At 47.4% G+C, this 22,373-nt stretch overlaps 1 protein-coding gene across 12 annotated transcripts in view; it reads left to right on the top strand.

The window, feature by feature from the left end:
* Window positions 1–20,721: 20,721 nt before the first annotated feature.
* The window catches only part of ST3GAL1 (ST3 beta-galactoside alpha-2,3-sialyltransferase 1), a 91,523-nt gene continuing 89,871 nt past the window's right edge, over window positions 20,722–22,373 (top strand). For 6 of the 12 annotated variants that reach the window (XR_014058103.1, XR_014058102.1, XM_081505431.1 and 3 more), the window contains exon 1: window positions 20,722–21,136. The gene's annotated coding sequence lies outside the window, so the exon portion shown is untranslated. Of the gene's footprint in view, window positions 21,228–22,373 lie in introns of all 12 variants that reach the window. The other 6 variants (XM_081505429.1, XM_081505421.1, XM_081505427.1 and 3 more) reach the window with 3 other exon arrangements.

The following is a 22,373-nucleotide window of genomic DNA, read 5'->3' as shown; positions in this document are numbered from 1 at the left end:
GAGACAGTGCCTGGTGATTAAACAATAGGGACTGGAGGCCAGCACAGGGCAGCACCCTCCCATGGATCTCCCCTCCTCTCCTCGGACCCTCCTGCCACTCCTTTCTCCTTCCAGCTTCTCTGCAATTCTCTCCAGTCAAGTAGTAATGCACAGGCTTTGCTCAGCCCCTGCTCAGGGGGAATTCTCAGAGAAAGCAATTCCACTCTCTTTATTATTAATTAGGAAAGATAAAAGCCTGAGGGGGAGGGAGGGAGAGAAGAGGTGGTATTGGCTGTAGATGAAAATTAAAGAAGCCTGAAAAGCTTCTTTAGAAGCTCTTTAGAAATTGAACCACCAGTACCATGGTTGAAGTTTAGCGCACAGCCTCTGCCGCCAGCTGTCTGAGTTACACCCCTCTTTCATTAATTACAAGCCTGTAGTTGAGTAAGTCACTGACCCTCCTCTTTCCCTCATTTGTAAAGCCTAGATGATCATAATTCCTACATTATAGGCTTTCTGCAAATATTAAATGTTCTGATATTTGCAAAACACCTAGAAGAGCATCTGATACAGTATAAGCATGGTGTTTATTAAACGTACAAATCAACAAATGCCTCTCCCTTGAATTGGCATGCGAGACTCTAAGGCAATTTGTGAGTTTCTCTGGGCCACAGTTTCCTGAGCAGTTAAACAGAAGGCTTGAGCTAAAATTGAGTGTCTGAGGAGTTCTGACCTTGTATATTTTAAAAATAACCCAGATACTCTTGCAAATCCAGCGCCCCTGTGGGGCAGGGATGGTCTTATGATTTTGTGCAGATGGTCTGGAGTTTTATATAAATTATGCCATAGTTAATCCTCACAAGGGGCTTCCTACGTGGCAGAGTGGTTAAAAAAAAATCTGCCTGCCAATGCAGGAGATGCAGGTTCAGTCCCTGGGCTGGAAAGATCCCTAGGAGAAGGAAATGGCAACCCACTCTACTATTTTTGCCTGGGAAATCCCACAGACAGAGGAGCCTGGTGGGCTAGAGTCCATGGGGTCGAAAAGAGTTGGACATGACTTACTAACTAAAGAACAACAACCCCTTTAAAGACCCTGTCTTCAAATACAGCCCCACGGTGAAGCCCTGGAGGTTAGGGCTTCACCATATACTGGGGGCCACAGTGTCAGGGCCGGGATTTGAACCCAGGCAGGGCGGCTCCAGAATCCACATGCTTGGGCCATATGCTGCCGCCTACAGAGAATTCCCATGGTGGATCCCAGAGCCCAGAGATTCCCTAATCTGAGCATGCTCACATGCACACAATGCTCACAAGAGGTCTATGAGGTTGCCCTGAGTTTCCTGTATTTTACAGATGAGAAAGAGAAGGCTCAGAGAGGTTAATTTAACTTGTGCGTGGTTATAGAGTGAGCTAAGAGGAAGAATGCAGACCTGGATCTGGTTGACTTGAAAGCCCTACCAGATAATAATCATCCTTCTCTAGAGCTGAACAACTGCAACCATAGAGATCTAAGCTCTAGTGTTCAAGATGTGAAGAGGGGGCTGGTTGCATCCTGGCAATTTATAGATGACTGACTGGGTGTGGGGGACAACTGCCCAGCAGTCTGGGGGTGACTATGAGATGAGACTGATTGATCTGTGGGCTGGAATACAAGGGTCCAGGTAAGGAATGGAGCTCAGATTCTGGAGGGAAAATACCATTTGGATTAGAATTGCCTCGCTTGCTCTCTGTGTCCCAGATCCAATATTGAATCTAGCCAGGGTGGACACCCAGCACAGGAGTCCATGGGGCTACTTCAGCTTTTCCAATAAACTTGAATAGATGAATGCCTGGTTTGGGTGTTTTAAAGTGCTTTTTTTTTTTCTTTTGCAAGATGCTGTCTCTATGTTACTGTAAAACACTTCATATTTTATTAAAGAAACGATTGTATAAAATAAATAAGATATGCATTCCTTTGTCACCTTCTTAGAAGAATAGCAACGGCAGAAACTCAGAGCCTCAGACTTTCTCTGTGGGCATGCAGGGAGACAAGGGTGAGGAGTCACTGGAGGATGGAGGGATTGGGGGAGTGAGGAAGAGAGCAGAGCACATCATCTCTGTCCTCTGGGTCTCATCTCTATAGAAGTCCCAGCGTTTCCCTTCAGTCCCACCTGATAGCATTTGCTGTGAGCTTATTTTGTCATTGTCACACTGTCCCCAGAGAGTGGCACTGACAGGCTTTCTTTTCTTTTCGCTTTGGTATCACAGGACCAGACTCATTGCTCATGGGTATCAGAAACATTTCATCTTGACACCAAACCCTGGCATCGACGGATTCCAGGAAACACACTTCTGCTTCTTGGGGAAGCTCAGATACGTCCTGGAGTTGGGGCAAGCAGGACATGACAGACCATCTGTTTGGCAGAGATTACGTTATTTAAGGGCAGTGTAGGCTTGGACTCAGATGTCGAGAATGATCAGTGAATGGGGTTATTATTCTATCTAGTGCATGGTTATTTGAGTACTTTTAAAATTTGTTATTTTATTTATTTTTTGGTTGCACAGGGTCTTTGTTGCAGCTAGGCTTTCTCTAGCTGGGGGTGGGCGGGGGCTACTCCACGCTGGGGTGCATAGACTTCTCCTTGCAGTAGTTGCACCCGTTGTGAAGTGCGGGCCCAGGAGTTGTGGCATGTGGCCAGACTGGGTGTTGAACCCATATCTCCTGCATCAGCAGGCAGATTCTTATCCACAGAGCCACAAAGGAAATCCCCATTTGAGTACCTTTTGAAGCCTGTTGTGTTAGGCCCTGGAGAACCAGCCGAGAAAATGGATGATAGTCTCTGTTCTCATCATATAAAAGGAGACAGAAAATGGATCACTGCTTTTCCCAACAACCAATTTCCAGCAGGGATGATGCCCTAAAGAGCTGAGCTCAGAAAAGGAAAGCACATCTGAGAAGGTGAGTGTGGTCTGGGGAAGTAAATATTCAGGAACACCAGCTCTGGGTCAGGGTCTAGGTGGGCAGTGGGTACAAAATAATGGAGACAGGCACACACCCTGCTCACAAGGAGGTCATATCTGATGAGTGCAAATGGAATGATGTATAAGATGCATAGGGGGCTTCCCAGGTGGCTCAGTGGTAACGAATCTGCCTGCCAATACAAGAGATGCAAGTTCGATCCTTAGGACAGGAAGATCCCCTGGCTAAGGAAATGGCAGCCCACTCCAGTATTCTTGCCTCGAAAATCCCACGGACAGAGGAGCCTGGTGGGCTACAGCCTGTGGGGTCACATGACTTAGTGACTGAACAACAGCAACAACAATAAGATGCGTAGGGCAGTGATTCAGCCACATGCCTGGGGGAGTCAGGGACTGTTTCAGGGAAGACAAAGCGTGATCTGAGGCTTGAAGGAAGGGGTCAGTGCCAGCTGGACAAGATGGCATGGAGGGAAGGAAATACACAAAGAAGTGGAGGCATGCAAGTGCATGGATTAGATAAGATATAGTGGGAGTCTGAAACTTATGAAACATAAAATAAGATGAAAAGAGGAGAGAGAGGGAGCAGAACTGGGGGTGGAGAGGCAGCCAAAGTGGCCCCGAAAAGTCTACATGCCGTGCTGAGGAGTTGTCCCCTTTATCCCATAGATGAGGGGCTCACAGAGAAACACATGGAAGAATTCCGTGAGACCCCCAGGCAGTCCTGAGATGGGGTGGTGGTTTGCTTCCTCCCCTTCTCCACCCACTTCTCCTCCTTCCTCCTCTTTCTCCTCTCGTTCTACAGTTGACCCTTGCTGAATATGTTGCACAATTATGAGTTTATTCCTCTGCCTTTTTTTATCTTGGCCACACTGCTTGGCCTGTGCAAGCTTAGTTCCCTGACCAGGGCTCAAACCCTCAACCCTGCAGTGGAAGCATGGAGTCTTAACCAGTGGACTGCCAGGGAGGTTCCTGTTCCTCTGTCTTAACAAGAAGAGATGCTTGCAATCATAGACCCTCCTTGGATATTTGTCCAGAAGTTGAGGTCGTCATTCAGGACATGATCTTTATGGCCAGGATGGCAGATATGTCTGGAGAAGGGGATCTGAGCACACAAACCAGGAGGAGCCCTTACCACGAGTGTGACCAGTGGGTCCACAACTTGCTGTGCCGCATGGAGGTGACCTAAAACAGCTGTGGCAGCTACAGGGACCAAGTGGCTGCCCCGCCCCACCTAAGATATCTTTCCTCCCACTGGGGTTATTTCAGCCAGAAAAACGTTGCTTGCAAGGAATAGAAATAGGCCACAATTAAAAAGTAAGGAGGAAAAAGGAATCCAATGGGAAAATGTGGGTTCATTCATATAATTGAAAGGAAAGCTCAGCAATATTAGGTAATGATAATAATAAACGTATATTGAGCACAGATTTTATGCCAGTCACCATTCAAGAGCTTTGCACGTGTTAATGCACTTAATGTTTACAACAATGCTAAATAGTAATGGACTTGTGGACACAGTGGGGGAAGGAAAGAGTGGGACAAATGGAGAAGGTAGTATTGACATATATAAATATGTAAAAATAGTGTAAAATAGATAGCTGTGAAATAGATAGCTGGTGAGAAGTTGCTATACAGCACAGGGAGCCCAGCCTGGCGCTCTGGGATGACCTAGAGGGGTGGGATGCGATGGGTGGGATGGGGGGAGGGGAGGGAGGCTCAAGAAGGAGGGGGTGTATGGGTAATTATGGCTGACCTGCGTTGCTGTAGGCAGAAACCAACACAACATTGTAAAGCAATTTTCCTCCAGTTAAAAAAATAAATTTAAAACAATAATGCTAAATACTAAAGAGGACACTAGTATGATGCTAATTTTATACATTAGGAAACTGAAATTCAGAGAGGTTCAGTAACTAACCCAAAGTCACTGGGCGAGGCAGTGCCAGAGCCATGATTTGAACACACAAAACCTGGTTTCTGAGTCAGTGCTTCTTACTCCTTCACTAAGCAACAGGAATCAGGAAGGTAAAAACAGAAGGAAATAAAGAATGCCTGATGTCTTCAGAGAAGCGTCACACGTGACCGGCCCAGCTTGGGATGCCTGCCATCTTGTAAATGAGGAAGGGGAGGGTCCCTGGACTGAAAGTCTTCCCGGACTACGTGAGAGAAAGGAGTCATTTCTCAAAACACAGCTGGATTCCACATAAGGCTGAAACATGAAGCAACAAATAAAGAAACAAAAAAGAGCTCTATTACTAAAAGAAAAAACAACTATCACTAGAACCCTCTTATTCATACATGAGTAAATAAAAGTTTTTTTAAAAGTTGAGGCTGTCAGAAACAGACTCAGAGACTTTGAGAATGAACTTATAGTTGCCAGCGGGGAAGGATGGGGGAAGGGATAGTTTGGGATGGACATGTCCACAATGCTGTATTTAAAACGGACAACCAACCAGGTCCTACTGTATAGCACAGGGAGCTCTGCTCATTGTTATGTGACAGCCTGGATGGGAGGGGAGCTTGGAGGAGAATGGATACATGTATATATACGGCCGAGTTGCTTTGCTGTCCACCCAAAACTATAACAACATCGTTAATTGGCTATACTCCAGTAAAAAATAAAAAATTCAAAAAAAAGTTGAAGCTGTCAGTGTTTATTATTACTAGGCTGCTTTTGCATGTAGAAAAATATTTAAGACTGATTTTTTAAATGTGTTAATGTGAAAATAATTTAGAAATCCGTTTTTCCTTAGGCCTTTGAATTCAACTTACAATTCGCTTTAAACATAGACTATATTTTAACAGGGAGACATGTAGTCTCTTAGTCAATGTTTACAGAAACCAAAATAGCTTTAAACAATGGACCCAGATAACAACTCAATACATTAAATCTCTTCTGATATTTATACCAGTTTGATAAGCAAAAGCCTTTCAAGTATTCAAAACATCTAGTGAAGTCATAAAATTAAAATCAAATTTAAAGACTCTTAGATTGTTCTAAAATTCCATGGACAGAGGAGCCTGGTAGGCTACAGTCCATGGGGTTGAAAAGGGTAGGACACGACTGAGTGACTAACACACACACATATGCAGATTCTTCTAAACAATCAAGTGTAGCAAATTTTCTTTTTTTAAATTTTCCAATAAAATTTTACATATCTAAATTAAACTGCTACTCACACTTTAAAGTGGCATTATCAGGCTAATCTGTCTTTAATGAGAAAAATACTCTTTTATTATATCACATATTTCAGATACTAAACATCTGCTGATTTGCCCACAAGTATTATTTCTGTGATTTACTTTCCCACCACTCAGTATATTTCTAAACTTTCCCAGGGTGAAAAAACGTTTAGCACTAGGAGAATAAACATCACAAGCAAGTACCATCCTAAACTTAGGAATTTATCAACCAGAGATTTCTGGTTAGAATACAGGATCTGAGATGCAAAGACAATTTTTTTCTTCATGGCATTTGGCATATTCAGTCTTTTTCTGGTTACTATGGCGACAAGCAACTCTGAATCCATACTTTGCACATGGGATTAGCTTCTGCACTCTTGCCCTTGGTCAAAATTGAATGATCTGTCTCCCTTTAACCCTGCAGCACACACTGTTAATTGTCCCCAAATACACACTTCTCTTGGCATACATTCTCAGGATAAAGACTATATTATCAGCATCCCTTGTAGCTAGGCAGCTGAAAGTTACCTGTCCAATGAGATGTAAGAAGATATTAGTGTGGGAAAACTGTTGGAGATGCCCTGAAAGGTAAAGAACATGCTCTTATCTCTTCCTAAATCCCTAGAATAAAGATCTGATGGCTGGAGCAACAGCAGCCAACTTGGACTAGGAAGTAAACTTAAGGATGGATGGTGTACACTGTCATGGAACAACAAGGAAGATGAAGCCTGGGTCCCTGAGACAATAGAATGCCATATCAGCCTTTCTACCAGGACTTGTAAAAGAGAGAAATTAACTCCTACCTGATTCAGTTCAGTTGCTCAGTCATGTCCTACTCATTGCAACTCCACGGACTGCAGCAAGCCAGGCTTCCTTGTCCATCACCAACTCCTGGAGATTGCTCAAACTCATGTCCATCGAGTCAGTGATGCCATTCAACCATCTTATCCTCTGTCTTCCCCTTCTCCTTTTGTCTTCAATCTTTCCCAACATAAGGGTCATTTCTAACCAGTCAGATCTTCAGATCAGGTGGCCAAAATATTGGAGCTTCACCTTCAGCATCAGTCCTTTTATTGAATATTCAGGATTGATTTCCTTTAGGATTGACTGGTTTGATCTCCCTGCAGTCCAAGGGACTCAAAAGAGTCTTCTGTAGCACTACAGTTCAAAAGCATCAATTCTTTGGTGCTCAGCTTTCTTTATGGTCCAGTTCTCACATCCAAACATGACTATTGGAAATAACATAGCTTTGACTAGATGGACCTTTGTTGGCAAAGTAATGTCTCTGCTTTTTAATATGCTGTCAGGGTTGGCCATAATTTTTATTCCAAGGAACAAGTGTCTTTTAATTTCATGGCTGTAATCACCATCTCAAGTGATTTTGGAGCCCAAGAAAATAAAGTCTGTCACTGTTTCCATTGTTTCCCCATCCATTTGCCATGAAGAGATAGGACCAGATGCCATGATCTTAGTTTTCTGAATGTTGAGTTTTAAGCCAGCTTTTTCACTCTCCTCTTTCACTTTCATCAAGAGGCTCTTTAGTTCTTCACTTTCTGCCATAAGGGTGGTGTCATCTGCATATCTGAGGTTATTGATATTTCTCCCGGCAATCTTGATTCCAGCTTGTGCTTCATTCAGCCCAGCATTTCACATGATTAAGCCATTGTTATTCTGAGTTTTCTGCAGCCAAGTGTAATCCTAACTGCTATAGATACTATCATCTGATTTGCATAGATGAAATTCTGAATCTTTCCTTCATCAGTAGAGTTCCTCACCAGTCAGTCATTTTACTGCCGAATGGAACTATCTGGCTATAGACCACAATTCTAAAGGACCCTAATGACTTAAATGATTTTACCAAATTGACACCTGGAATTAGTAGCAGATGTCACATCTCTTAAAACTGATGCACAATCTCAAGGTAGATATATCTGCCTCCAGAATCATTAAATGCAGATCATTAAGTGTAGGAAGCTAACATTAATTTATATTTCATGAGTTTTCAGTTTAAAATATGTCAACACTGAAATATCTAGTACAATACACACAGAAGTAACAATAGCTAACTTATTGTACACCTACTATGTGCATGGCACATTTAGGTTGCCCCTATCATTATCCTTATTTTAGGTACAAGCAAGCTGAAGCTAAATGTTTTGCCCACACTTATACATGCAGCTCCACTCTATAAACCACTGAGTTATAGAGGTGTCATATCTTTTTGCTTTTCATACTGTTCATGGGATTTCAACTATCAAAAGAGGGGAAAAAAAGATGTTTGCAGATTTAGTCTCAAGGAACGTTAACCTATTAAACTATAAAAAATACAAAGAAATAATTTCAGGGCCTCTTTTTTATTTCTTAATAATATATATGGATGCCATCTTCATTCTTTTTAAACATGGACCTAAGTTTGAATATTTTGTCTAACTTTCAACTGGGAAAAATAACCTGCTCTCCTTTGAGGGGGAAAATAGGCCAACCCAAGGTTTGAAGGCCACCACCATGGACATGTATTTTATTTTTTCAATTAATTTCATTGGAGTATAGTTGCTTTACAATGTTGTGTTACTTTTTACTGTACAGCAAAATGAGTCAGTCATATATATATATATATATATATATATATATATACACCCCCTCCTTTTGGACTTCCTTCCCATTCAGGTCACTACACTGCATTAAGCAGAGTTCCCTGTGTTATACAGTATGTTCTTATTAGTTATCTGTTTTATATTTGTATTTTTCAAAAGGAAGAATTACAAGGCTTTCTTCCCTCAGAGAGATGCTGCTGGCCTGGCAAAGCCCAGATACTGGGCAACTCTTAAACTGCATGATTTTCTATTCTCATTTATAAAACATCTGCAGGAATGTTAACAAGTACCATATGGATTAGAAAGACACTTAAATTAATAATGGCCATCATTTATTGAACGCTTACTAAGTATCCGGCAGTGAAACAGTAATTTTTTTATATATAATCTTTCTCCTTCAAAGAGCTCTGAGAGGCAGGAACAACATACCTATTCTGCAGATGGAAACTAAAAGTCTGAGGAAGTGTGACTCATCTGACAAGTGCTTCAGCACAGAGTCTAGAGCCCTGCCCCCTGCCCCTCTGTGCTGGCTGCTTCCTCCAACAAGCAGTCCTACATGTCACCCTTCTCTGTCTGTTCTTTCACTCATTTCCCCAGGGTAAGGTGCTGGCTTTTAAATGTCATAAAACCACAATACAGAACATTTTTGATCCCTAAAGAGCCCCACAATTTCTTTTCAAGAATGAAGGTGATAACATTGAGGTCTTAGACAGCTTTCAAATCCAGTAATTGCATTCTGCCTGTTTTGACTTTACTCAGAAGTAAAATCATTGAAAAACATCATAGAACAAAAGATTTCCTCTTGCATGAACCCTTAGAGATCACCTAAGTGCTTTCAAAGCCAGTGCTTCCAGTCCTGGGTAGGATTTGCCCAAAAAGCAATCCAATGGGAAGCATAAGCATAACAATTTAAACTCCTTTGGTCAGCTCCCTCTCTTCTTGTGTTTCTCTCTCCTGTTTTTATTCTTTTGGCAGTGCCAAGGGGCACGTGGGATCTTATTTCCCCATCCAGGGATTGAACCTGTGCCCCTCGCAGTGGAAGCACAGAATCTTAACTACTGGACCACTTGGAAAGACCCCTGGGGCTTCTCTTTTGAAGTATCTTTCATAATGATAATCAACCATTGATTGGACCATATCCCCAGTATCCAGCCCAGGGCCCAGTATACAGCAAACATTCCCTAAATGGATTAATGCAGGTGGCAGAACCAATCTGGAACCCCTTGGGTCCCCTACAGCACAGTAGGAGAGCATTGGTTAACTCAGCCTCCTGATTGTACAGATGAGAAAACTGGAATCAGAAGAAGGAAATTGGCAGCAGTCCGGTGGCTGGCTACAAAGTAGCCAAACCAGGATTTAGAACCAGGGCATCTTATCAAAAACACTGTCCATGACCCCTTCAGGATTTGTGGCTGAGTGGCTAAGTACTGTCGGAGAAGGCAATGGCACCCCACTCCAGTACTCCTGCCTGGAAAATCCCATGGACGGAGGAGCCTGGTAGGCTATAATCCATGGGGTCGCTAAGAGTCGGACACGACTGAGCGACTTTACTTTCACTTTTCCCATTCATGCACTGGAGAAGGAAACGGCAACCCACTCCAGTATTCTTGCCTGGAGAACCCCAGGGATGGCGGAGCCTGGTGGGCTACCATCTATGGGGTCGCACAGAGTCGGACACGACTGAAGCGACTTAGCAGCAGCAGCAGCAGCAGCAGCAGGCTAAGTACTGTAATGCCTGCCCAGGCCCTGCAGCCATGTTAGAGATGGAAGTTGTTTAGAAAGGCAGATTCCTGGACCCTACTGCAGGTCTGCTGAATTCCAAACCTCTGGGAATGGATTATGGGAGGCTATGCTTAGTAGAAACCTCCTGAAATCAGCTTTGTGCATGCTGAAGCTTGGGAAGCAGACTCTAATTAGGACGCTAATTAGCCTTTGTTTGGTTCCAGGAGATCACTAGAGACTCAGATAACGAGTCTGTCTCCCGCTTGGAGCCAGACAGAAGAACCGCCAACCTAAGAGGTTACCTGTAGAGAGTCGTGTTCTTGAACAAATTATCCATTTAAGAATCATTTACTGACAATAGCCATGAATTCAGGGCTCTGTCCTCATGCTCTTTTCATTTTCCACAATGTCCCCAGGGGATCTCATCCACGCCCGGTCTCCATCACCCCCTGCTGCCTGTGAATCTGGCAACACCTGGGTTGTGCAAATCGGTCCTGGAAACGCAGCTGCGTGAGGCTGTGTGCCCTTCTGAAGAAGGCTGCAAACTCTGACACTTCACCCATCAAGGGGCGGGTCTAGAGCCCCTCCCTAGTGTCCCAGGGGTGTGACTGCTCTGAAATAGAGCAGGATGAATGATGCTATGCTATTTCAGAAGTTAGGTCATAAAAGGCATGCGGCTTCTATCTGTCTCTTCTGGGATGCTCCTTCTCAGAACCCAGGGGCTAAAATTGGGGCACTGTGACAAAAGACACCAAAAGAGAAAAAAAAATACTCTTAGGATTCTGATACCCCAAAACACATCTTAAATGCTAAAAGGGAACAGAAATTGGATATACCCGCTTAGAGCAACAGCTCCTAACAATATACACAACATTCCTCCAGAGAAAACCTCACAGAAATAAACAACATGCCATAAAAACTTCCCTTCTTATCAAGGAGTGGGTTGAAAATATGTTCCATTGATCCACTTCTGCTATGGCTCAGACTCTCACTTGATGAAGCAGCATGCTTATTTACAGCAAAGGAACACCCTGCCCCTCAGTCCTGCTAGCTCTTAAAGTGTGGGTGCTGCTAGGCCCTACAAAATATGTAGACCCTCCAGATGCTCCACCTGTATTCCTATGGTGGCCCCTACATCCTAAAGAGAAAAAAAATTGTTTTAATTCCTACTGGTGCCAACACGTATGATATTCACAACCAGCTCAATTTCCTAAAGCAGCCAACCTCCCTCTCCTTAAGGCCAGGTGGACAGATTTTATTTTTCACTCATGAAATCAGTTGGCCTGGCCACCATTTTTATTCCCTCCATTGGTTTGGGAAAGATTATCATACATACGAAACCTCTTACTAAATTCACGCAAAACCCTGAAGTGATAGTCAACAAAGCCTACCCTTATCAAACACTGAAGAATTGATGCTTTTGAACTGTGGTGTTGGAGAAGACTCTTGAGAGTCCCTTGGACTGCAAGGAGATTCAACCAGTCCATCCTAAAGGAAATCAGTCCTGGGTGTTCATTGGAGGGACTGATGTTGAAGCTGAAACTCCAATACTTTGGCCACCTGATGTGAAGAACTGACTCCTTGGAAAAGACCCTGAAGCTGGGAAAGATTGAAGGCAGGAGGAGAAGGGGACGACAGAGGATGAGATGGTTGGATGGCATCACCGACTCAATGGACATGAGTTTGAGTAAACTCCAGGAGTTGGCGATGGACGGGGAGGTCTGGCATGCTGCAGTCCATGGGGTTGCAAAGAGTCGGACACAACTGAGTGACTGAACTGAACTGAAAACATCTCTAATAAAAAAAAGCAGTACTCCCAAATAAAGTGGCCTTAAACATCATTATTGCCTCACAAGGATACCTATGCATTATCCAAACTAAATATTATATGTTCATATCTGATAAGTCTACTAATGGGAGGGATGTAGTTGCTAAGTCATGTCCAACTCTTTGTGACCCCATGGACTGTAGCCCACCAGGTTCCTCTAGTCCGTGGGATTCTTCAGGCAAGAAAACTGGAGTGGGTTGCCATTTTCTTCTCCAGGGGATCTTTCTGACCCAGGGTTTGAACCCACGCATCCTGCATCACAGGCAGAGTCTTTAGCACTGAGCCACCTAGGAAGTCCCAAGTCTACTAATACATCATCTATATTAAATCACATAAAAACACAAATAAAGGCCCTCAGTGATTCACTCTCCAGCCTAAAAAAAATGGTTCCGATCATGGGACACTCCATTAAAAAAAAAAAACCTACTATTTATTTTAAAAATCATTATTGGGACTTTCCTGGTGGTCCAGTGGTTAAAACGTCAAACATCAACTGCTGGGGGCATGGTTCAATTCCTGGCTTGGGAACCAAAATCCCACATGTCACATGGCATGGGCAAAAAAAAGAAATCATTATCTTAATCTTTACTGTGTCTTACACGTACCTGGCTCCAATTTGGTCAGGGAGCCACCAAACAGACCACTTTCATGCTAGGAAAGCTCATTGTTGATCACTCAGGCCTCATTCCAAAAAAAAAAAAAAGAGGGGGGGGAAACGTATGAAAATGTAAAATCCAGGTACAAAAAAAGGAAATGTCAGCGGAGGTCATGGAGAGGACATGACTTCCAGTGGACCCAAAAGCTGGACCCAGGCCATCTGAGGCTCCTCACCCCTCCCCTGTGATACTGTGCAGGGCCCTGTGGGGGTCCTGGGCACAAGGCCTTTCTGTGTCCCCCATTTCTTCGATTATAGGAAACTGCCTTCATTCAGCCTCCATGATCGTCCCTGAGTTCCAAAGGGCAGATTCAATCAGTTGTTAATTAAGGAAGGAAGAGGGTGGGAGACCAAAGAGAAACAGTCAAGGGCAGCCTTGGGGCAAGGTCCTGGTTCCCCATTAAAGGAGGCACACAATAACATCTTAGAGCTATTTTGCAGATGCTGAAACTCCCTCCAGGAGGAGCCCACAAGCATGTAGACCCCAGATTAGCTGGACCTTAAGGTTGATAATGTGGACTCCCACTTAACCTCACCACCAACCCAGCAGAAGAATGTCCATGAGCTGATTATGCCTTCTTGGGACAATTAATATAAAACTTCTCACTGTCTTCTCCAAGTGGGGATACATGGTTTAGGGGGCATGAAGCTCCTATGTTCTCCTTTACCTGGCAAAGCAATAAAGCTGTCTTTTTCTACTTCATCCAAAACTCGGTCTCTGAGATTTGATTCTGCATTGGTGTACAGAGAAGCTAAGTTTTCGGCATCACTTGTCCTAGGGATGTACACTCTGCCCATTATCCCCACCATGGGATCTATTTTCAAGGATGCAGGCTTGACAGAGCACATGTGGTTGAGACCCTCTGGATGGTGTACGTCACGGAGCCCCTTTAAGGCTATGAGCTCCTATGGAGAAGTAACTGGTAACCCACTCCAGTAATCTTGCCTGGAGAGTCCCACAGACAGAGGAGCCTGGTGGGCTACAGTCCACGGGGTCACAACGAGTCGGACACGACTGATAGACAAATTGATGATGAACTCCTAAGATTTTGGTGGGTGGGGGCAGAGATCTACTTGTTTCTAGCTGCCCAAAATAAGCCTCCTGAGTAAGTGTCCTTCTTTGTTAAACCTACCAACTACCAATCTGGAGTGCCTTCTTTTCTCTTTGGTCTCTCCTTGCCTCCATGTACAGGGGTGGTTTCAGATTTCATCCCTCAAAACTCTTAAAGTGGCAGACCAACAACCCGTTTGTGATCTCAGTACACCCACTTGTCAGCCTATCATGGCACTGCCCAAACATGGTGAAATAACCAGCCACAGTCAGTCCCCTGCAAAGTGTGCGCTCCCGGAGGATGGGAGCTGTGCCGTGTCCACCTCTTCATCCCCAGCACTTTGTATGTGACACTTAGCAGGTGCCCAGTAAATTTGCGTTGGATGAACTGATTGCTTCTTTTCTCCAGGACTTTTCCATCTCACTGCAAATGTAGCTTAATATGCAAATAAACTACAAAGGCACAAAGGAATAGCAGAGTCTGAGAAAGACAAAGCAAGATATCTCGAAGGGAAGGGACTAAAGCTACAGAGGGAATGACAATTCCCCCAGCTTCATGGGGGTACAGAGAGACCGCAGGGATCAGGCTGATGGAGAGCTTTCAAGGGCACCAATAGTGTGTATGCAGAGCCTGGTGGTGGGTTTTCTAGAAGGACTGGCAATGCATGAGAACACAGGTATGACAGGCAAGACGCAACACTCTATTATATACTAGTTTGTGATTTTTGTCCTCTATGTGTTCCCTTTTCATACCAGGCCTTGGCTGTTTCTTTGCCTCAAAGACTTTTGCCAAAGGGGAAATCAGAAGTAGGAATTCTTTGAAATCTTGTTTCAATCCATTTGCATAGGAAAAAGGAGATAGTGGTGTGCTTCTGAGAGCACTAGGAGAAAAAAATGACAAAAAGGATCTCTGAGGCTGGAGGTCAGCTGGAGGTGTGTGGAGGGGAACCAGCACTCAAGGGCAGGGCCCTGAGGAGGGGTGAACAGGAAGGTCGAGTGTCCCTGGTATGGTGGCTTGAATAGCGTCTCCCAAATTCATGTTCCCCTGGGAACTTCTGAATGAGATCTGATTTGGAAATAAGATCTTTGCACATGTTGTTGTTCAGTCATGTCTGACTCTTCACAACCCCATGGACTGCTGCACACCAGGCTTCCCTGTCCTTCACTGTCTACCTGACTTTGCTCAAACTCATGTCCATTGCATAGATGATTAGTTAAATAAATTAAGATGAGGTAATACTGGATTAGTCATATGTGTGTGCTTCAGTTGTGTCCGACTCTTTGCGACGCCATGGACTGTAGTCCACCAGGCTCCTCTGCTCATGGAATTTCCCAGGCAGGAATACTGGAGTGGGTTGCCAATTCCTTCTCCAGGGGATCTTCCCAACCCAGGGACTGAACCCGTATCTCTTGCATCTCCTGCAGTGGCAGGTGAGTCCTTTACCACTGAGCCACCTGGGAAGCCCATAGTGGATTAAGGTGGGGCCCCTAAATCTTGGTGTGCCTACAGGACGAGAAGATACATACAGACATTCGCACACAAACTTAAAGAGACACACACAAAACATACACACAGACTCATACAGACACACACAGAGACACACATAGACTCATACAGAGAGAGAGAGGGAGACTCCCCACACACAGCCATACGAAGACAGAGGCAGAGATCAAAGTGACGCTTCCACAAGCCAAGGAAGGTCAAGGACTGCCAGAAGCCACCAGAAGCCAAGAGGCAGGAGACAGATTCTCTCAGGGTTTCCAAAAGGAATCAGTCCTGCTGACACCTTGATTTCAGACTTCTGGCCTCCTGAACTGTGAGAAAATAAATTCCTGCTGTTTTTGGCCACCCAGTTTGTGGTCGTTTGTACTGGCAGCCCTAGGAAACTAATACATCCAGGAAGGCTGGACCGCAGGACGGAGGGTGTTTAGGAGCTTTAGTCCCTGATGGGTCAGGCAGCTTAGAACAGCAGGAGGCTGGGCCGATGCAGCAAATGCAGCTCAGAAGCTCATACCAGGCCCTGGTTAGAACTCTGGACCTTTAAACACCTCTGGGATTGAAGAGCCCCATGACAGGTATTAGGGAACTCTTTGCCAGCCCAGCAACATAGAGATCTATGTTGATTTCAAAGACCAAAAACATGTCAGGACTTCTGGGCTGACTCGTGTTTGCTATATAGCGGTTCGTAAAAAGGAGGGATGGAATGAAGACCAGTGAGAAACATATACTGGGACCGTATCAGGGAGGACCTTAATTGTTAGGCTCAGACATTTGGATTTACTTTCCAAGGCAATGGGAGCAACTGAAGTTTTAAGGGTTGTAAGTGACTTGGGAGTGACTTGGGGGGATGACTTTATTGAAGGGGGACTTCAGAAAAATCACTCTGGCTGTCGTTGTATATAGGTTATCAAGTGGTAGGCTGCAAGTAACAGAACCATGGCCTAAAGTGACTTAAACAAAATAACTGTATTGACTCATACAAAAGAAAAGCTAGGATGTAGGCTTCAGGTACAGTGTGATCAGGTCTATGGATCTATCTAGCTTCAATTTGGCTTTCCTCAGGGGCGCAAGCCCTGGAGGAGGGCATGGCAACCCACTCCAGTATACTTGTCTGGAGAATCTCACGGACAAAGGAGCCTGGAGGGCTATAGTCCAAAGGGTTGCAAAGAGTCAGACACGACTGAAGTGACTTAGCACGTGGAGGCATAAGATGTCTTCTAGAGAAATTGAGTTAAAAATACTTTCTTGGGACTTCCCTGGTGGTCCAGTGGCTAGGACTCTGTGCTCTCAATGCAGAGGGCCTGGGTTTGATCTGTGGTCAGGGAACTAGATCCCACATGCCACAACTAAGAGTTCACATGTTGCAATTAAAGATCTCACACACTGCAACTAAGATCTGGCACAACCAAACAAATAAATAATGAAAAAAAAAAAAAAAAAACCTTTCTTGTTCAGTCCAGTTGGAATAAAGCTTCCTAGGACATACTTTTAAGAAATTCTTCCCTGTAAGACCCAAGTATGTTTCTACTTTATTGATCCAAACAGGGGTTAAATCTACTTATTCCTGAGCCAAATTTTGCAAAGAGATTAGGGGAGTCATGACTGGACAAGACTAATCAGCTGCCTTAGCTGTTGGATCTAATACATGTGAGTGGTTTAGGGTATGGCTATTTACTATTGCTGACTCAAATGCCTTGAGACTTTCAGGATTGGGAGGGGACTTAAGAGTCATGGGTCCTACCTTCCCTGCAATGCAAAATCTCCTATACAGGTCTCCATCCACACATTGACTCCTGAGGTGGGCACATGCTGCCTGGGCAGCCTATTCAGTTGACTAGTTGACCTATAACAGAGTGAGACCTGCCAATCAGATTTCTCTCATGGAAGAACTAAAACCTGGAGTGGTCGAACAGTTGCCACAATGTGGATGGGCTGGGGTCACAAACATAAAGCTTTTGGGGTGAACCCAGGACTTAACAGAGAAAGTCTATGGGCAGGGGAGAGAGCAGAGAGAAACAGAAGGAGAGAAGGAGAAAGACAGAAGAGTCAGAGCAGAAACACAGGCTACCTTCCCCCTTCTAGCACTTCACTTTCAGCATCAGTCTGTATATTCCTAATCTTTTTTTTTTTTTAATGTCTAAGGAAAAGCTGGGCTAGGTGCTCATAGCCCCAAGAACTCAAAGCAAAGCACTGCCCCAAACCAAACACCAAGTGCCCAGCAACTCTGAACTCACTGACAAGCAAGGTAGCTCTTTCCTTTTCTGCACAATCACCCAGTTGGCATCAGAGCCCAATAGGATCTTTCTACTCTGATGTGCCAAGACAGGGGACCAGGAGAGGATGGAATCAATTTTCTTAACCATTATTACTGAGAGCTTTGCTGTTGCTCTGAAGACATTGTGGGGGTGGATGGGGTGATGGCGAGCTTAAACCAATGTGAGGTCTCTCCCGGGAGCTCATTGTGCAGACACTCCAGTCATGACTGTTACCGGCAGGCCGTGTTGGGAGACACACAGGATGAGAACCTGGAATGCTCACAGACACACATTCCTGACACACAGCCCCAGATCTGGGCTCCTGGAAACTGGCCAGGGCGTCAGAAGTGCTTTTCATCAAATGTCACGACTGTAGGAAAAAAGGGAGAAGGAGAGAGCCCTTCTCAGCTACCTGGTTTAAAAAAAAAAAGAAAAAACCTTGTAAAAAGAAAGGAAATAGGCTTAGAAAAATCCTTGGCAGGTTAACCCATCAGAGGCTAGCAAAAGATGAGTTTGACAAGCATCTTTTTATAGCAGTAAGCTGATGATATATGCATGTTTCATCAGAGTCACTTAATAAGAAATTTCCATCTCACTGTAGAGTCATCTAAGCGAATTGCCAAGAACCCAGGGCTGCAACTGAGAGCCAAACTTGATTCTTGGCTGCAGAGCGGAAGAGCTGGATGATCTAGGGCACATACTTGCCCAATCTGATCCTTTCTCCTACTAGGAGATAACAGGATAGTCTTAATGACTGAAGCGTTTTCTATTCTGCAAAGTGCTTTTTTTTACATTATATTATTTGATCCTTACAATAAACATTTATTTATTAATTTAGTCAGAAAGTCTTTATTGAGCACAGAGATGGGCGCTGCAGTCAGCCAGGAGCAGAACACAACATATTCCCTGCCCTCAGCAAGCTGAATCAAATCAGAAGACCAAAGTCACCAACTATACAATTAGGAAAACCAACAGGACACTGCAGGCAGTTGTCCCTGTGAAGACAGCAAGATGACCGACGCTGCTCTTGTATTTCGATGACTTAGGGACGTGGATGAAGCTCCAAGCCATGCTCCCAGTTGCTGAGTCTCAGAGGTCCATGTGAGAAGGTTCCTGTGGCCCGAAGATGCTGCCACTGCCGAGAACAGCAGCGGATGTTGCTGTCCTAGGCAACACCGCTGCTCCCCTCATCCCATGAGCTAAAGCATTTCAGGGAATGCCAAGAGCAGTGGATACCCTGACACACATCTCAGGAAGAGGGAAGCCCACAAGATGCTTCCATGCAGGCCAGAAGGTTCGCCCCACCCACCCGCCCTCTCCCAGAATTGAAACAAAAGCCAATAGGTTCAGGCAAGAAGTCTCAGGTCATGAAATACCCAAAACTTTTCTTGCAAACTCTGGAGGCCAGGAAACGTAGCCAGATGGCAGTGCCCTGGTACAGTTTGGCAGGGCTCCTTGAAGAGTTCCTGCAGATTCGTATGTATGCTTTGTTTCGGCTCCTCTACCTCCAATGCCTCTCTTGCTCTTTGAACATCTTTATTCCTCTCTTCCCTCTCTAGTAGAGAATCTTCTCACTTTTTTCCCTGCCCTGTTTAATTATTATCTTTTCTGTGGCTCAAAGTATCTCTCCTTTTCTCCTTCAGGACCCAGAAGGACTTGTCCAATGCCAAGACCGCATTTCCTAGGGCAGGCCTTCCCTGGCTGTGGGCAGGGACCTGGTATTGGAGAAGTCCACCACTGACACAACACACTCTTATTGGGCACTTATCAATACGCTATGTAGAGCTTTTACTATTTACTTAGTAAATTCACTTAGTCATCACAGTGACCTTGTGGGACTGATCGTATTACACCCATTTTCACAGATGGAGAAACTGAGGCACAGAGGTAGCAAGCTTAGGGATTCTGAAACTAGCTTAATTTCACACATCCAAGGAATGGCAGTGCAGATTGGAACCAAGAGTTTGGTCCTGCAGGCCCTGCTCTGGAGCATCCACTACATCTCTTTCTGAGGAAGAGCTAAGACTGTTCTCTCCACTTCCATTGCAGAAGGCTGGCCTCTCCGACTGGGGCCAGGGGGCACTGCAAGAATTAACTGACCCCCTAGGCCAAGCTGAGCCTTTTTCCTCGTAGCATTCCTCAGAAAAGTTGTGAAAGAGGAAAAGCCCCAATAAGGAGTTAAGAGCTGTAAAACCAGATTTTTTTTTTTGGTAATGCCTCTTAAATCCTGTGTCCAGCACTTAGCCTGTAGGACTGGCATTCAGCTACAGAGCAAGACGCCAGCACCGCCCCACTTCCCTATAAAGGAGAAAGGGCCCAAATCCGCAAAGCTGACCCCGAAAGGGGGCCTGGTTCCTGGCAGTCGGGCTGGCGAGAGAGCTCGCCCAGCTCTGGATCACGTCGCAGCCTCGGCGGGTGGGAGGGAAGAAACCGCGGCGGGCAGCAGGGCCAGGGCGGGGGGCCGGGCCGCGGTGGCCCCTCCGGGCTCTCATCTGGGCGCCCGCCCCGGGGCCTCACCAGGCGCCCCAGCCCCGCTCCCGCCCCCGACTCTCAGTCCCGGCGCGACTCGCGCGCCCTTAGAGGAAGTAGGTGGCTGGGCCCCGCCGCCGGCAGGGGGATCGGCCCCTTCCCGCTACGGCGCACCCACGCGGGCTCTTCGGAGCGCCACCGCCTCCTCCGCGGGACTGAGCCCGCGGGCGCCCCCAGGCCGCGCCTCCCCAGCCTTGCCAGCCCGCCGGCTGCGGCCCCGGCGCAGAGCGTCGCCCGGCCGTCCCCGCAGAGCCCCGCTCGGGGCGGCGATCCGGTCCCCGAGCCGCCTCCAGCGTCTCCTCCGCCGGGCCTCCGCAGAGCCGGCTGCAGTCCACGTGGCTCGGCGCTCTCGGTTCGGCTCGCAGGCAGCCCGGAGCCCGGGGAAAGCTGAGCCGAGGCCGGACGGGAAGGGGGGGCGGCCGCCGGAGGAGCGCGGGGCCGCGAGGGGCGGGCGCTGGGCGGAGGAAGGGGCGGGCCGCGCGCTGGAGAGGCACCCGCTCGGCTCCGGCGCGCCTCTGCTCCCGGCTCTCGGTCCCGGCCCCTCCCCGGCCGGCCGGCCAGCCTCCCCCTCCCATTCCACCCGGGGGAAGGTGTTCCCGGACCGCCCCTCTGCTCACCCCGCCTCCCCGCTCCCCCGGCTCCAGCCTCCGCCGGCGGAGCTCCACTATGCCAGACAGTTTCGACACTTTGCAAAGACAAAGACCAGGGCGAGGAGGAAGAGGAGGACAGAGAGGAAGAGGAGGCGGAGAGAGAGGAGGCAGCGGCGATGTGAGCCGGGAACGGGGCGAGTGTTCGGGACACCCCTGTTTTTATTTTCCGCCGGATCTCCTCGTCCGTTCCACCCCCAACCCCAGAGCCCCGGAAACTTCCGCGTGTCTCCGGCCGCGGTGAGTGAGCGCGCGGAGCCGGGGGTGCGCTGGGGGCTACATCCACCCGAGTTGGGGCTCGGGCAGTTTCGTGTGTGTTCTCCGAGTGGAGGTGGGTAATGGTCCGGACCCCGGGACAGAGGCGGTGGGGAAGGATCTGGGAGTGTGTGACAGGGGCGTGGAAGTGGACTGAAGACCTCAGGCGCCGGGGGGGAGGAGGGCACACGCAGGGAGCCCCCCTCCTTAGCAGCTGCGTCGCCGGGGTCTTTGGGAGAGCGAGGAGGTCGCAGCGGAGGGTCAGGCTCAAGGGTGTACTGTCTTTTCAAAAAGAGCTGCTTGGAGCTCTAGGGAGCCTACACCGGGTCTGGGGCAGCGGTCCCCGGGGTGGCCCCAGTGACATTGCACTCGGTGCGCGGAGCTGGCATCTCGCCGGTCGGGGCAGCCGAAAGGCAGAATGGCCAGCGGGATCACTTGTGGGGTAAGACCCCACACAGGGAGACGGGGCTGCGCGACCCTTTAGAGCGGAATCCGGGGTGCGGGGGCGCACGGAGGCCGCCCAGTGATCCGAGTCGAGCGTCCAAATCCGCTGCAAGCAGGCGCCGATCCGGGAGGTGGCCATCGCCCCCGGGGACGCCGCAGGCCCGCGTTGCTCCGGATACGGTAGAGAGGTTGGCACCCGGGACAGGCCAGCTGGACGTGGCGTGTTGGGCAGGGAGGAGCTGGGGTGGGCGAAGGGGAGCTTGACGGGGGTGGTGCCCGTGGCAACTCGAAACTCTGAGTCCGCCCGGGATCCCGTTAGGCGCCGCAGCTGCCGCGAAATAATCCGACAAAAGTTAGCAACTTGTCTGCGTCTGGGGTGTGTGACCTGCGCGGGACAGGGGCGGCTCCTTGGGCGGGCGCGGGAGCGGGCAGCAGTGCCATTGGGGCAGAGCGCCCAGATGGGGGCACAGCCTGGTTCGGAATCGGGACATTGGCGCAACTTTGAGCTCCTTCTCTCACTAAGCGAGAGTGTGTTTGAGCTTGACCTTGCGGGAGGCAGCGAGGCTGAACTTGAGATGGGCGCTGAAGCTGCTCCCTAGCTGGGCACAGTTATGCCCCAGGGCGCCTACGCTTTATCCTGTGGCCTGGTCTCCCGGGAAGGGTGTTGGGATATTTTGGGCTCTGCTCGTCCGCCGGAGACCCGAGTCCCACCTCCCTCCTACGCGAGCGTCGCGGACAGAGCCTACGGAGCGTGGGGCTCCCTGGGGGCGCTGCACGA

This window comes from Giraffa tippelskirchi, chromosome 6, assembly GCF_054371585.1.
Source record: "Giraffa tippelskirchi isolate mGirTip1 chromosome 6, T2T-mGirTip1v1.2.pri, whole genome shotgun sequence".
Lineage (NCBI taxonomy): Eukaryota > Metazoa > Chordata > Mammalia > Artiodactyla > Giraffidae > Giraffa > Giraffa tippelskirchi.
This window is presented reverse-complemented; position numbering and strand designations above follow the sequence as displayed.